Raw genomic sequence first — 12,972 nt, 5'->3', positions numbered from 1 at the left:
CTATCTCTACTTTGGTCTCTTTTGTCTAAAGAACTTTGTTCTTTTGGTTTCTTCAGATGAAACTTTTCAAACCTAAGCCTTGCTTACTTACAACCTTACCTTTTCCTCCCAACCCTTTCAAATAAGCTTTGCTTCTTCCTTCTTTTTCTAACCATCATGAACTTCAGTGGAGCTCTGTTAGGACAAACAAGGCAACCAGTGCTTGCCTGTAATAAATCTAAAAATAGACATAAATTAAAACATACCAAAGTGAATTGATGTCTAAACTTTTATCTCAGACAGTGCTGTCATGGTGCTCCTTGCCTCTCAATATACAATTCTTTTACATTACTGTCATCTTTTGGCCACAGTCGGCTGTTGTTGCTGAAAGCGACACTGCTCAAGTAATTCCACTGATTTGTTTTTTTATTGTTGTAACAATGTTACATTGTTATGTGATGATACAAAATGTAAAGTTTTTAAGTGAAATTTAGCCATTGACAGTACATTTCATCTTATTCTGAGTACATTTATATAATTATTTCTGTCTTAAGCAGCTGAATGCAGTGGGTCAGTCAGTCCACAACAAGGCATTATTCACAGGAGTAAACAGTATACAGCTGCTCTCCAGACAGTTCAGTTATTGAGTATCACTTATGTTGGACAGCAAATATTTCTGCAGTTTATTTGGGCTGAGTTGAATTTAATGAGCTGCCTATTTTATACCTCTGATCAATTGTAATTTATATCTGGTAGTGGTTGGATGAGTGAGAAATATATTTTATGGTTTGTCAGCATTGCATATGCATGTCCTCTTTAGCACATTAAACAGAACACAGATAATTTACATAATTACTTTTATTGCAGAAATTACAGTTACATATGGCGTTCAACAAATTTTACATGTTCATTTATTACAGAGAATAAAAATCCTACAATGCCCCCCTCAAGTCATTAAAGGCCTTATTCAATCCACACAGTTATTAGCAACGTTCGAGCGTATTCATGCTTTAAATGCTCATAACTGGATGTGTAATATATGTGTAGTGATTTCCCTAATACTGTGGTGAGTTCAATAGACACAGTTTCACAGTGCAGACCTGGTTCTTTTCTGTAGGGGTTTATTGATATTGTTGACAGTTATGAAATGTTTATCCACATGACTAAGGCAGAGCATTTCTCCGGGTCAGTGTAGTTCGATGTTCAACAAGTGAATCACTTCCTGTGCAGTGCAGTGTGTGTAACAGAGGTAACATACTGTATATTTTTAAAAGTTATAAAAAGAAAGTTTAGAAGTTTCTGAGTGACAAGATAATTAAATTAGCTTCCACTGATCATTCTTCCAGGAAAGACTGTGATCAGTGCTTTACTTAGCTTTTTCAATTTTCTACTAACTAAGCAGTTGGGGATGCACTAAACTTCCTTGGCATCGTTAAAGAACATAAAATTATTATATTTCAGCTTGTTTTGAAGGGCATGAAAAACAAGCTGAAATATATATCTGTGTAAAAATATTTACCCCTTCCTGATTTCTTAGTATTTTGCATTTTTCTCATACTTACATGTTTCAGACACTCAAACTAATTTTAATTTTAAACAAAGAGAACTCAAGCAAATACAAAGTGCAGTTTTTAAATGATGATTTAATTTAATAATGGAAAAAAGCTATCCAAACGCACCTGGCCCTATGGGAAAAATGAATTGCCCCCCTGTTTAATTGTGAATGAACTGTGATTAATCATCATTTGAGGATAACTGTGTTCAATTTCAATAGCCATGCCCAGGTACAATTACTGTTGGATTAGCTGAAGACTGAATCCACTTAAATTCTCAAGTCAATTTAACTTATTTTTATTTATTTAGCAGCAAATCACAACAATAGTTGCCTCAAGTTGCTTGATATTGTAAGGTAAAGATCTTTCAATAACAGGGTAACCCCAACAAGAAGACAACCCTCATGAGCTCGGGCAGAAACCTCGGGCAGAACAAGGCTCAGGGAGGGCCAGCCAATTTCCTCGACCAGTTAGGAGTGAGGGGAGGGAGATAAGACAAAAGACAGGCAGTGGAATCAGGGTCACCTGATCAGCCTTAACAATAAGCTTTGTCAAAATGGAAAGTCTTAAGAATAATCTTCAAAAGAGAAAGGGTGTCTTTCTCCCAAATCCAAGCTGGGAGCTCTGCCTCCCATACTGCTTTTAAATATCCTATAGTCTGAGAGTGCTGAGTCCTCTACAGGGTGATACAGTACTATCCTGAAAATAACAACTTACAGTAGTGCAGCCTACTAATCTTTTTTTTATTTATTTGATTACCACTCAAATATCTCAGTGAATACAGAACAAAGATCTACCACAAAGCAAGAAAGCACAAGACAAGGCTAATCAAAGGTATTGGCTGAAGCATATGCTTATTACGCCAACCCTTTTAACAAAAGATCTTTTAGCACGCAGCTCATGTACATAGGGCTCGAAGCAAAGAGTAAAACAAAACAAAGCAAACAAACAAACAAACAAAAAACAAAAAAAACAAAAAAACTTTCCACCTTAGATAAGTAACTACATTAAATTACATTTCATTAACATAACCAAAGCAAAACAACCAAGAGTTTCAGTATTATTATTTTGCTGTTTTCATTCTTGATTTATATATTTTTCTAATACTCTATTTTTAAACATGTTTTTAAACAAGGAAAATGAACTACAGCTTTTTAAATCACTGTCATAACTATTCCACAAGTTAAGTCCTCTAACAGAAACACATCTCTGCTTTACGTTTGTCCTTATCTTGTTTTTTTTTTAAGAAATCTGTTCCCCTTAAGTCATATTAACTCTCTCTGACTTCAAACAGCTTCTGAGTACTACGGCAAAGCAAGTTATTTTGTGCTTCATACATTATCTGTCCCAAACTAAATCATGAAATTTCAGGGTATTCAGATTAATAAACAAAATGTTAGTTGGTTCTATATAATTCGATTGATTTATAATTCTTATAGCTCTTTTTTGTAACTTGAAAATAGGAAGAGTATTTGTTTTATATGCATTACCCCATATCTCTAGACAATAAGTCATATATGGAAGCAACAGAGAACAATAAAGTGTGTATAATGATTTCTTGTTCAGGACATGCTTTGTTTTGTAGAGAATAGCAATGGTTTTTGACATTTTTGTTTTCACATGGTTTATATGAGACTTCCAGCTCAGCTTATCATCAATTATAACTCCAAGAAATTTATTTTCGTATACTCTTTCAATTTCAATTCCATTAACCCTGATTTTAGATACATCTTTCATTTGTCTAGTACCAAAAATAATACATTTTGTTTTGTTTATATTTAACGATAACTTATTTATATCAAACCGGTTTTTAATATATTTAACTCCTTTTCCACTGTAGTCAGAAGCTTTTTACCTGAGCAATACAGACTGGTATCATCAGCAAACAATACACATTTTAACAGTTCGGAAGCATTACATATATCATTTATATATACAGTGAGGAACATAATTATTTGAACACCCTGCAATTTTGTTAAGTTCTCCCACTTAGAAATCATGGAGGGGTCTGAAATTCACATTATAGGTGCATTCCCACTGTGACAGACAGCATTTAAAAAACAATTCAGGAAATCACATTGTATGATTTTTAAAGAATTTGTATTGCACTGCTGCACATAAGTATTTGAACACCTCGCAATCAGCAAGAATTCGGGCTCTCAAAGATCTGTTGCTATGCCTTTAAAAAGTCCACCTCCACTTATTAATCGGAATTAGTCGCACCTGTCTGAGGTCTTTAAAGACACCTGTCCACCCCACAGTCAGTCAGACTTCAACTACTACCATGGGGAAGACCAAAGAGCTGTCAAAAGACACCAGAGACAAAATTGTGGACTTCCACAAGGCTGGAAAGGGCTACGGGGCAAATGCCAAGCAGCTTGGTGAAAATAGATCAACTGTTGGAGCAACTGTTAGAAAATGGAAGAGGCTAAAGTCGACTGCCAGTCTCCCTGGGGCTCCGTGCAAGATCTCACCTAGTGGGGTATCACTGATGATAAGAAAGGTGAGGAATCAGCCCAGAACTACATGAAGAGAGCTGGAACCACAGTGCGACCACAAGCTCACTGTCGATAGAATACTACGCCGTCATGGTCTCAAATCACGCATTTCACGGAAGGTTCCCCTGCTCAAGTCATCACATGTCCAGGCCCGCCTGAAGCTTGCCAATGACCATCTGGATGATCCAGAGGAGGTATGGGAGAATGTCATATGGTCAGATGACCAAAAAAAATAACTTTTTGGTCACAACTTCACTCGCTGTGTTTGGAGGAAAAAGAAGGATGAACACTAAGGGCACCATCCCTACTGTGAAGCATGGGGGTGGAAACATCATGCTTTGGGGGTGCTTTTCTGCGAAGGGGACAGGACGACTGCACTGTATTAAGGAGAGGATGAATGGGGCCATGTATTGTGGGATTTTGAGCAACAACCTCCTTCCCTCAGTCAGAGCATTGAAGAGGGGTCATGGCTGGGTCTTCCAACAAGACAATGACCCGAAGCACACAGTCAGGATAACCAAGGAGTGGCTCTGTAAGAAGCATATCAAGGTTCTGGAGTGGCCTAGCCAGTCTCCAGACCTAAATCCTATAGAAAATCTTTGGAGGGAGTTGAAACTCTTTGTTGCTCACTCAGCGACAGCCCCGAAACCTGACAGATCTAGAGGAGATCTGTGTGGAGGAGTGGGCCAAAATCCCTGTTCAAACCTGGTCAAGAACCACAGGAAACATTTGACCTCTGTAACTGCAAACAAAGGCTTCTGTACCAAATATTAACACTGATTTTCTCAGGTGTTCAAATACTGTTGCGCAGCAGTGCAATACAAATAAATTCGTTAAAAATCATACAATGTGATTTCCTGAATTGTTTTTTAAATGCTGTCTCTCACAGTGGGAATGCAGCTACAATGTGAATTTCAGACCCCTCCATGATTTCTAAGAGGGAGAACTTGCAAAATCGCAGTGTTCAAATACTTATGTTCCTCACTGTAATATGAATAATTTAGGGCCCAGCACAGAGCCCTGAGGAACGCCACAAGTTACCTTCAACTGATTAGATTTTACATTATTGATTTTGACATTGATATCTGTCATCCAGGTAACTTTTCATCCACTTGTATGCTATCCCTCTTATACCATATCTCTCTAGGTTATTCATTAATATAGAATGATCAGTTGTATCAAATGCCCTTTTTAAGTCTATAAAAACACCAACAGTATATTCCTTATTATCTATTGCATTAGATATCCCTTCTACAAGTTTCATCACTGCCATAGAAGTGGACCTTTTTGCTCTAAAGCCATACTGGTTATCACTTAGGAGATTATGCTTCTCAATATATTTATCAAGTCTATTAACAAATAATTTTTCTAAGATTTTTGAGAACTGTGGGAGTAGTGATATTGATCTGTAATTGGTAAATTGACATTGCTCTCCGTTTTTATGGATTGGAATAACTTTTCCAATTTTCATTTTTGATTTATTTATAAATTATATTTCTATATTATTTGTTTATAAATTATAAGTTATAAATGCTTGAACAAGTTTTTCAGCATTACTCTAAGACGGGATGTTTTTTATTTTAGAGATATTGCACAAATCAGAAAAAGCAGTCCTACATATTTGTTTAACCCTGTGGAGTCCAGGGTGTAATTGGCCCTTTTTGACTACCTTTTTACCACTATACTTCAACTTTAAAAACTGTTTACCATGCCTTGTTTGGCATCATTCTTTTCAGCACAACCTCACGTCTGAATTTACAGTTTTTAATTTTTACATACTGTGTTAACACAACTGATCTAAAATCAGATAAAAATATAAAATCCAAGTAGAAAAAAGTTATTTTTACTGTAAAAACTACAAACATGAAATGCAAATTTTAAATTTTTAAAACCTATGGGCAAGTTTTGCAAACAACAAAGCTGTATGTAACAGTTTACCTGAAAATGCAGCCAATGCCTCAGGCGTTTTTAAAAAAAAAACACTAACTAAATGCTAACTAATTTAAAACCAAAAATTTCGAACTATTTACAGGACAATCAGGTGTTCTGCATTCAATAAGATGCCACACAAATTATTTGTACCACTCCAAAAGATAATTTCTGTCCACTATAAAACAGAGGAGCACATCACAATCCTGACACCTGCAGGTCTGACAGCAGGAGTTGTATCACTCCTCCTGTTTTCCACCTGGAAATAATGTTTACACTGCAGTCTGCCTTTGGTGGCTTTTTGGCAAAACTGTGACATTCAGCAGTCTCCTCATTGTTTTGACACACAAAACAAAACAACCGGCTACACTAATCTCAAATTTCGCTATCTCTCTCTTTCTCTCGCTGGCATATTAACATTGAAGGACATATCCTGGTTAAAAATGACTCCAGGATTCCTCACAGTGTTATTGGACGTCAAGGTAATCCCAACCAGAGTAACCATGCGCTCAGATATCGTATTTCTATATTTAATAGGACTGAGTACAATAACCTTGGTTTTATTTGAATTTAGAAGGCGGGACATTTTGTTGTTTGGATTTCCCTAAATTGTACAGCTCAGAGTGGAATGATAAAATAGTGTTTGAATGACACTTTCAAGCATTATTTTATTGTATGAATGATGCCCTGACCCTAGCACAAGAGAAGCCTAAGCAAGACTGATAAATGCCCCCAAATTAGAGTGTTACTGGTGTGATGTTGTACAGCTCAGGACTAAGGATTGGTCACTGTATTCTCTATTCTAGTGGTAGTGGTCTTCCTTTTCATCTCTACTAAATAAGGTGAAGAAGCTGGTATTGGATAGTTGTCTCTTTAGCAGAAAAGTAAAAGAATTAGCTAACAAAGTAGTTCTCCTCCCCCTTTTGTGAGTGTGGACGCTTCCTCTCTTTGCTCTTTAAATGCTTTGCTTCTTTTATTGATTTTTATTGATTTTTATGCTGATTTTTTCCCTTTTTTCTGTATGAGCTTACCTGCGAGAGCTTCTGGACACTTATAGATCATTAGGACTAAAGTGTTCTTAACAGAAACAGCAACATTTTTATAGTTACCTTATCCTCAGCGCTCCGTGTGTCTGTGGCCTAGACACAGCTGAAGCCTGATTACAGCGTCTGGGCACCGAACAGCCTCAATAGCCTGGAAAGGTGCTAACCGCTAGGCTAACTAGCAACAAGATGCCTTCCCTCTCCACAGATGACTACCACAGCCTCCTGCAGAAGATTGCAGTACTGGAGACAAAAATTCATCGCTTAGAAGTAAACGTGGAGGTAAATGGACTGTGCGGAAATGAAACAACCTTGCCTTTGATTCAAAACAATGGCAATGAGCAAGCTAATACACAGCTAAGGAGCACAGATAACATGACCAAGAAAGTAGACTCTGTGCATTATTATAAATCCTCAAGCGATAATCCCCCCTTGGACTGTCTTGGTGCAAAACCAAGACATAAATCATGTCTCCTGGAAGGGGGAGGACGTATCACAGGCAGAGCACAGCGAGCTGAAATCTCTGAAACCGACTGGCCTTCACTTCCTACGAGACAGAGAAGCACTTCTACCCCTGTATACGGGAGGAAACAGACCTCCAAAACAACTGAATGTGAAACTGCAGAACAGATTTGCTCCACTATCAAAGGACCCTGGATCTATATCGGACAACCATCCATCTAAAAGTAGCGAAGTAAGGTCTGAAAATCTGTTGAAAAGTAAAAGGCCACAGGGAAAGCTAAAGGCTAAGCCTGAGACTCTGATTGTAGGTGACTCTGCCGTAAAGGATGTACAAAGGATGTGCGGTAAGAACACTAAAGTCCTCTGCTTTCCTAAGGATATGGTCAACAACCTAAAGGAGAGAATTCTTCAAATTGCAGATGAATATCCAACTGTGACAAACATTGTTCTGCATACAGGGTCAAACGATGTGTCCAAACAACAGTCGGAGGTTCTGAAACGGGACTTTACTGGATTATTAAACACTGTAAACTCTCTGAATGCAGCTGTATTCATCAGTGGGCCTGTACCGCCCGTCAGAGGAGGAGATGAGAGATTCAGCAGGTTGTTTGCACTGAATAAATGGCTCATATCAGCATGTACTGACCACTCAGTGCATTTTATCAACAACTTTAATATTTTTTGGGAACACAGGCATCTGTTTAAAGCAAATGGATTTAATTTTAACAAGTCTGGGGTGAAACTGTTCACCTCCAACTTGTTTTATTCCATACGTCATCCATCTGCGCTTGGTGCCAAGGCTGAGATAAACGAGGAGTTATCTCATAAAGAGGAACAAACAGTACTCCAAGAACAGACAAAGCCCAGCAAAAACCTTGAGGAGGAGCTCCAGCTGCCCCCACCCGGGAAGAGCCTCAGAAAGGAGAGACATCTGAGGCAAGAAGAGGGGTCCCTACTCGCCTCCAACTCTCTCAACAACACCAACGACCAGGACCAGGGACCATGACCTTCCCCAGTCCCCCAAACCCCTGACAGGCCATCACCCTCCTCCCCCTCCCTTTCTCCCTCATCCCCACACCTGAAATTCACTGAGGAGATGATGGAGCGGGTCAATGCTGGGCTCAGATCTACCCCCCGGCCCAATCCCTTTTTGTCCCCCATAAACCCCCACCAGAGCAGCCAAAGGTTTGCCATCGGGCCCCGCCCTCAACAGAGCAATCGAAGTTACATTGCCCAGCCTCGCCCCCCTTAGTTCCTCCTTACCACCTTCATGCCCTGTCTCCGCAGTCTGATGTGTGATGTGTGGAGGGTCCGGGCTGCGAGGATTATGGCAGTGGTGACTTTTCCCAGGAGAAGCTGGGACCCTGTTTATTAGAAGGTTTTAAAATTTCTGTACTTTTAGGTGACAGAAGAAGACATGTGGCCTGGTCAAAACACAGAGAGCTGCACTCTAAAAGATCTTTAAATATAGTAAACATACCTTGTGTGCCACAGACTGCTCCCAAACACGAGGGGGCAAATAATACCTCTAAAACACTTAAGTTGGCTTTATTAAACGTTAGATCTTTAGCTGGGAAAACATTTTTAATTAATGATTTAATCACTGAGCACAGCCTTGATTTTATGTTTTTAACTGAAACTTGGTTGGACCAAAGTAACAGTGGAGCTGTCCTCATCGAGTCGACCCCTCCTAACTACAGTTTTATCAGTGAGGCCAGGGTGAGCAGGAGAGGAGGAGGGGTCGCTGTCTTATTTAATGAATCATTTCAATGTAAGCAGCTATCTCCTGGAAGTTTTCAGTCTTTTGAATATGTGGCTTTACAGCTGAAGGCCCCATCCAAAGTTATGTTTCTTAATGTTTACAGGCCTCCCAAATACTGCACAGACTTTTTTAATGACCTCAGTGAACTGCTGTCTGTGATCTGTGTTGATTTCGACTGTGTAATTATTGTTGGGAATTTTAACATCCATGTGGACAACCCTCAGGACAAAGGGACTAAAGACCTGAGTAACACTCTGGGCAACTTTGGGCTGACTCAGCATGTAACAGAGGCCACACATAATAGAGGACACACTCTTGACCTACTGATCTCCAAGGGCCTGAGCATTTCAAACGTTACTGTGTCTGATGTGGGCCTGTCTGATCATTACTGTGTTTTCTTTGAAAGTAAAATCTCAGCCCACACAAATATATCAACAGCAGTGATCACAAAACGGTGTATAACTGAACACAGTAGTGAGATCTTTAACCAGGTCTTCCCATTAACACCTGACCTGTCCAGAGGTTCAGTCAATGAGCTCGTCAATAGCTTCAATGCTAAAATGTTAAATGTAATGGACACTATTGCTCCCATTAAGGTGAAGGTTATCTCTGGAAGGAAAAAGTCTCCATGGAGAAACTCCACACTGGTGAAAAATGAAAAAAGAGAGTGTCGGAAAGCTGAGCGCAGATGGAGAAAAACAAACCTCCAGGTTCATTATGACATCTATAAAGAGAAACTTCACAATTATAACTTACAACTGAGGAGTGCAAGGAGGTCCTACTTCTCTGACATCATCACCAAAAACAGTCATTATTTTCTACAGTTGACAGGCTAACAAACCCTCCTGTGTCAGTGGCAGCTGAACTTCATTCGACCATGGCCTGCAATGACTTTGCCAAATTCTTCACAGAAAAAATCCAAAAGATTAGACAAGCAATTAATACATCAACAGCAGATCCAGGAAATGTACTGTGTCCACCGAAAAACTGTTTAAACACCATCAAACAGTTTCACCCTATTAACAGCAAAGACCTGGAGGACATCTTAGGTCAACTGAACTCCTCTTGCTGTTTAGATGTCCTGCCAACAAGTTTTTTCAAAAAGGTCACAAAGACTTTGGAGTCAGACCTGTTACAGATCGTCAACTTTTCTTTAATGTCAGGTGTGTTTCCAGAATCACTAAAAACTGCTGTAATTAAACCTATACTGAAAAAGGACAATCTTGACAAGACACAAATGAATAACTACAGGCCGATCTCAAATCTCCCATTTTTAAGTAAGATCATTGAAAAAGCCGTTTCTCAACAGCTCAATTACTTCTTAAAACAGAATAACTGCTATGATGCCTTCCAGTCAGGTTTTAGACAGAACCACAGCACTGAAACTACTCTGACCAAAGTGTTTAATGACATATGTCTGAATACAGACAGTGGAAAAATGTCAGCCTTAGTTTTACTGGATCTCAGTGCACCATTTGATACAGTTGACCACAACATATTACTCAAACGACTGGAGAACTGGGCAGGTCTTTCAGGAAATGTACTAAACTGGTTCAAAACATACTTAGAAAACAGGAAATACTTTGTATCAATAGGTAACTTCACATCTGAGCAGACAAGTATCACATGTGGAGTTCCCCAAGGTTCCATCTTGGGACCCCTTCTGTTTAACATTTACATGCTCCCACTGGCACAGATTATAAAGAACAACAAAATAAACTATCATAGCTACGCAGATGACACACAAATATATATCACAATGTCACCAGGAGACCGAGGCCCTGTACAGGCTCTTGGTAAATGCATTGAGGAAATTAATGACTGGTTGTGCCACAATTTTCTCCAGCTAAACAAAAATAAAACTGAGGTAATAGTCTTTGGTGCAAAAGAAAAACGATTACAGGTCACCAGAGAACTTCAATCTATACACCTAAAAACCACAAACCAGGCAAGAAATTTGGGTGTAGTGATGGATGCAGACCTAAACTTAGAAAAACACATTAAGACAATAACAAAATCAGCTTACTATCACCTCAAGAATATTTCAAGGATAAAAGATCTGATGTCTCAACAGGACCTGGAAAAACTAGTCCATGCATTCATCTTTAGTAGGCTTGATTACTGTAACAGCATCTTTACAGGTCTACCTAAAAAATCAGTCAGACAACTACAGCTCATTCAGAACTCTGCTGCTAGAGTCCTCACTAAGACCAAAGAAGTGGACCACATCAGTCCAGCTCTGAGGTCTTTACACTGGCTGCCTGTCCGTCAGAGGATAGACTTTAAAGTTCTGATGCTGGTCTATAAAGCTCTGAATGGTTTAGGACCGAAATACATCAGTGACCTCCTGACCCAGTATGAACCTTCCAGATCCCTCAGGTCATCTGGATCCGGTCTGTTATCAGTCCCCAGAGTCAGAACCAGACACGGAGAAGCTGCATTCAGCTTTTATGCTCCTTATATCTGGAACAAACTCCCAGAAAGCCTCAGATCAGCTGAAACACTCAGTTTATTTAAATCCAGGTTGAAGACTCACCTATTCTCAGCTGCATTTGAATAAAGGACCAAATCCACAGTTAAGTTTAAATTTCAAAACCTACTTTTTAACTACTGATTTTATCTACTGTTCTGATTTTATCTACTGTTTTGATATTTGATTTTATATATTGTTTTGTTTGTTTGTTTGTTTGCTTGTTTTAATCAAATTTAAATCATGCTTTTTATTTGTTTTTGTTTTTAATGTCTCTGTAAAGCACTTTGAATCACCTTGTTGTTGAATTGTGCTATATAAATAAACTTGCCTTGCCTTGCCTTGCCTAGTTTTTCTGACAATACCTGAGGTTTCTTAGTTAGAAACAAACACTACTTGCTGATATCAAAAGGAAGCTTGTCTCCACAAAAGAAGAAGAGGCCATCCAGGTCTTTATGTCTTCCTGCAGTTTAACTAATTGGTGTGTGTTACCTGGCTTCGTGGACAGATAGAGCTGGGTGTCATCAGCATAGCAGTGAAAATGTATGCTATGTCTTCTAATGATGCTGCCTAAGGGAAGCATCTATGTAAACAGAATTTGTCCTAGTTCTGAACACTGTGGAGTCAAACCACTGCAGCACATTAACTTTAATTCCCAAAGCAAGCTTTAAACTTTGTAAAAAAAAAAATGTTATGGTCAACTGTATCTGCAATAGCTGCACTGACACCATCAGAGGCCATAAGAAGATCATTTGTAACCTTCACTAAAGCTGTTTCTGTGCTGTGATGAGCTCTGAAACCTGACTGCAACTCTTCAAATAATCCATTCCTCTGCAGATGATCTGTTAGCTGTTTGACAACTACTCTTTCAAGGACAGTTTAGATAAAACGAGGTTGGAGATAGTCCTGGCTCAAGTGATGGCTTTTTAATGAACGGTTTAACTACTACCAGCTTGAAGGCCTGTGGTACATAGTCGATTAAAAGAGATAGGTTGATCATATTCAAGATGGTAAATGGCCTGTATTTATATAGCGCTTTACTAGTCCCTAAGGACCCCAAAGCGCTTTACATATCCAGTCATTCACCCATTCACACACTGGTGATGGCAAGCTACATAGTAGCCACAGCCACCCTGGGGCGCACTGACAGAGGCGAGGCTGCCGGACACTGGCGCCACCGGGCCCTCTGACCACCACCAGTAGGCAATGGGTGAAGTGTCTTGCCCAAGGACACAACGACCGAGACTGTCCAAGCTGGGGCTCGAACCGGCAACCT

General features: G+C 39.3%; 1 protein-coding gene across 9 annotated transcripts in view; it reads left to right on the top strand.

Annotated features, from left to right (window-relative positions):
* Positions 1–12,972, top strand: part of tenm3 (teneurin transmembrane protein 3) — an 869,227-nt gene that overhangs the window by 535,639 nt on the left and 320,616 nt on the right. The gene's annotated exons all lie outside the window — the stretch shown is intronic.

This window comes from Oreochromis niloticus, linkage group LG6 (genome assembly GCF_001858045.2).
Source record: "Oreochromis niloticus isolate F11D_XX linkage group LG6, O_niloticus_UMD_NMBU, whole genome shotgun sequence".
Taxonomy (NCBI): Eukaryota; Metazoa; Chordata; class Actinopteri; order Cichliformes; family Cichlidae; genus Oreochromis; species Oreochromis niloticus.
The sequence above is the reverse complement of the archived record's forward strand: the minus strand, read 5'-3'. Positions and strand labels throughout refer to the sequence as shown.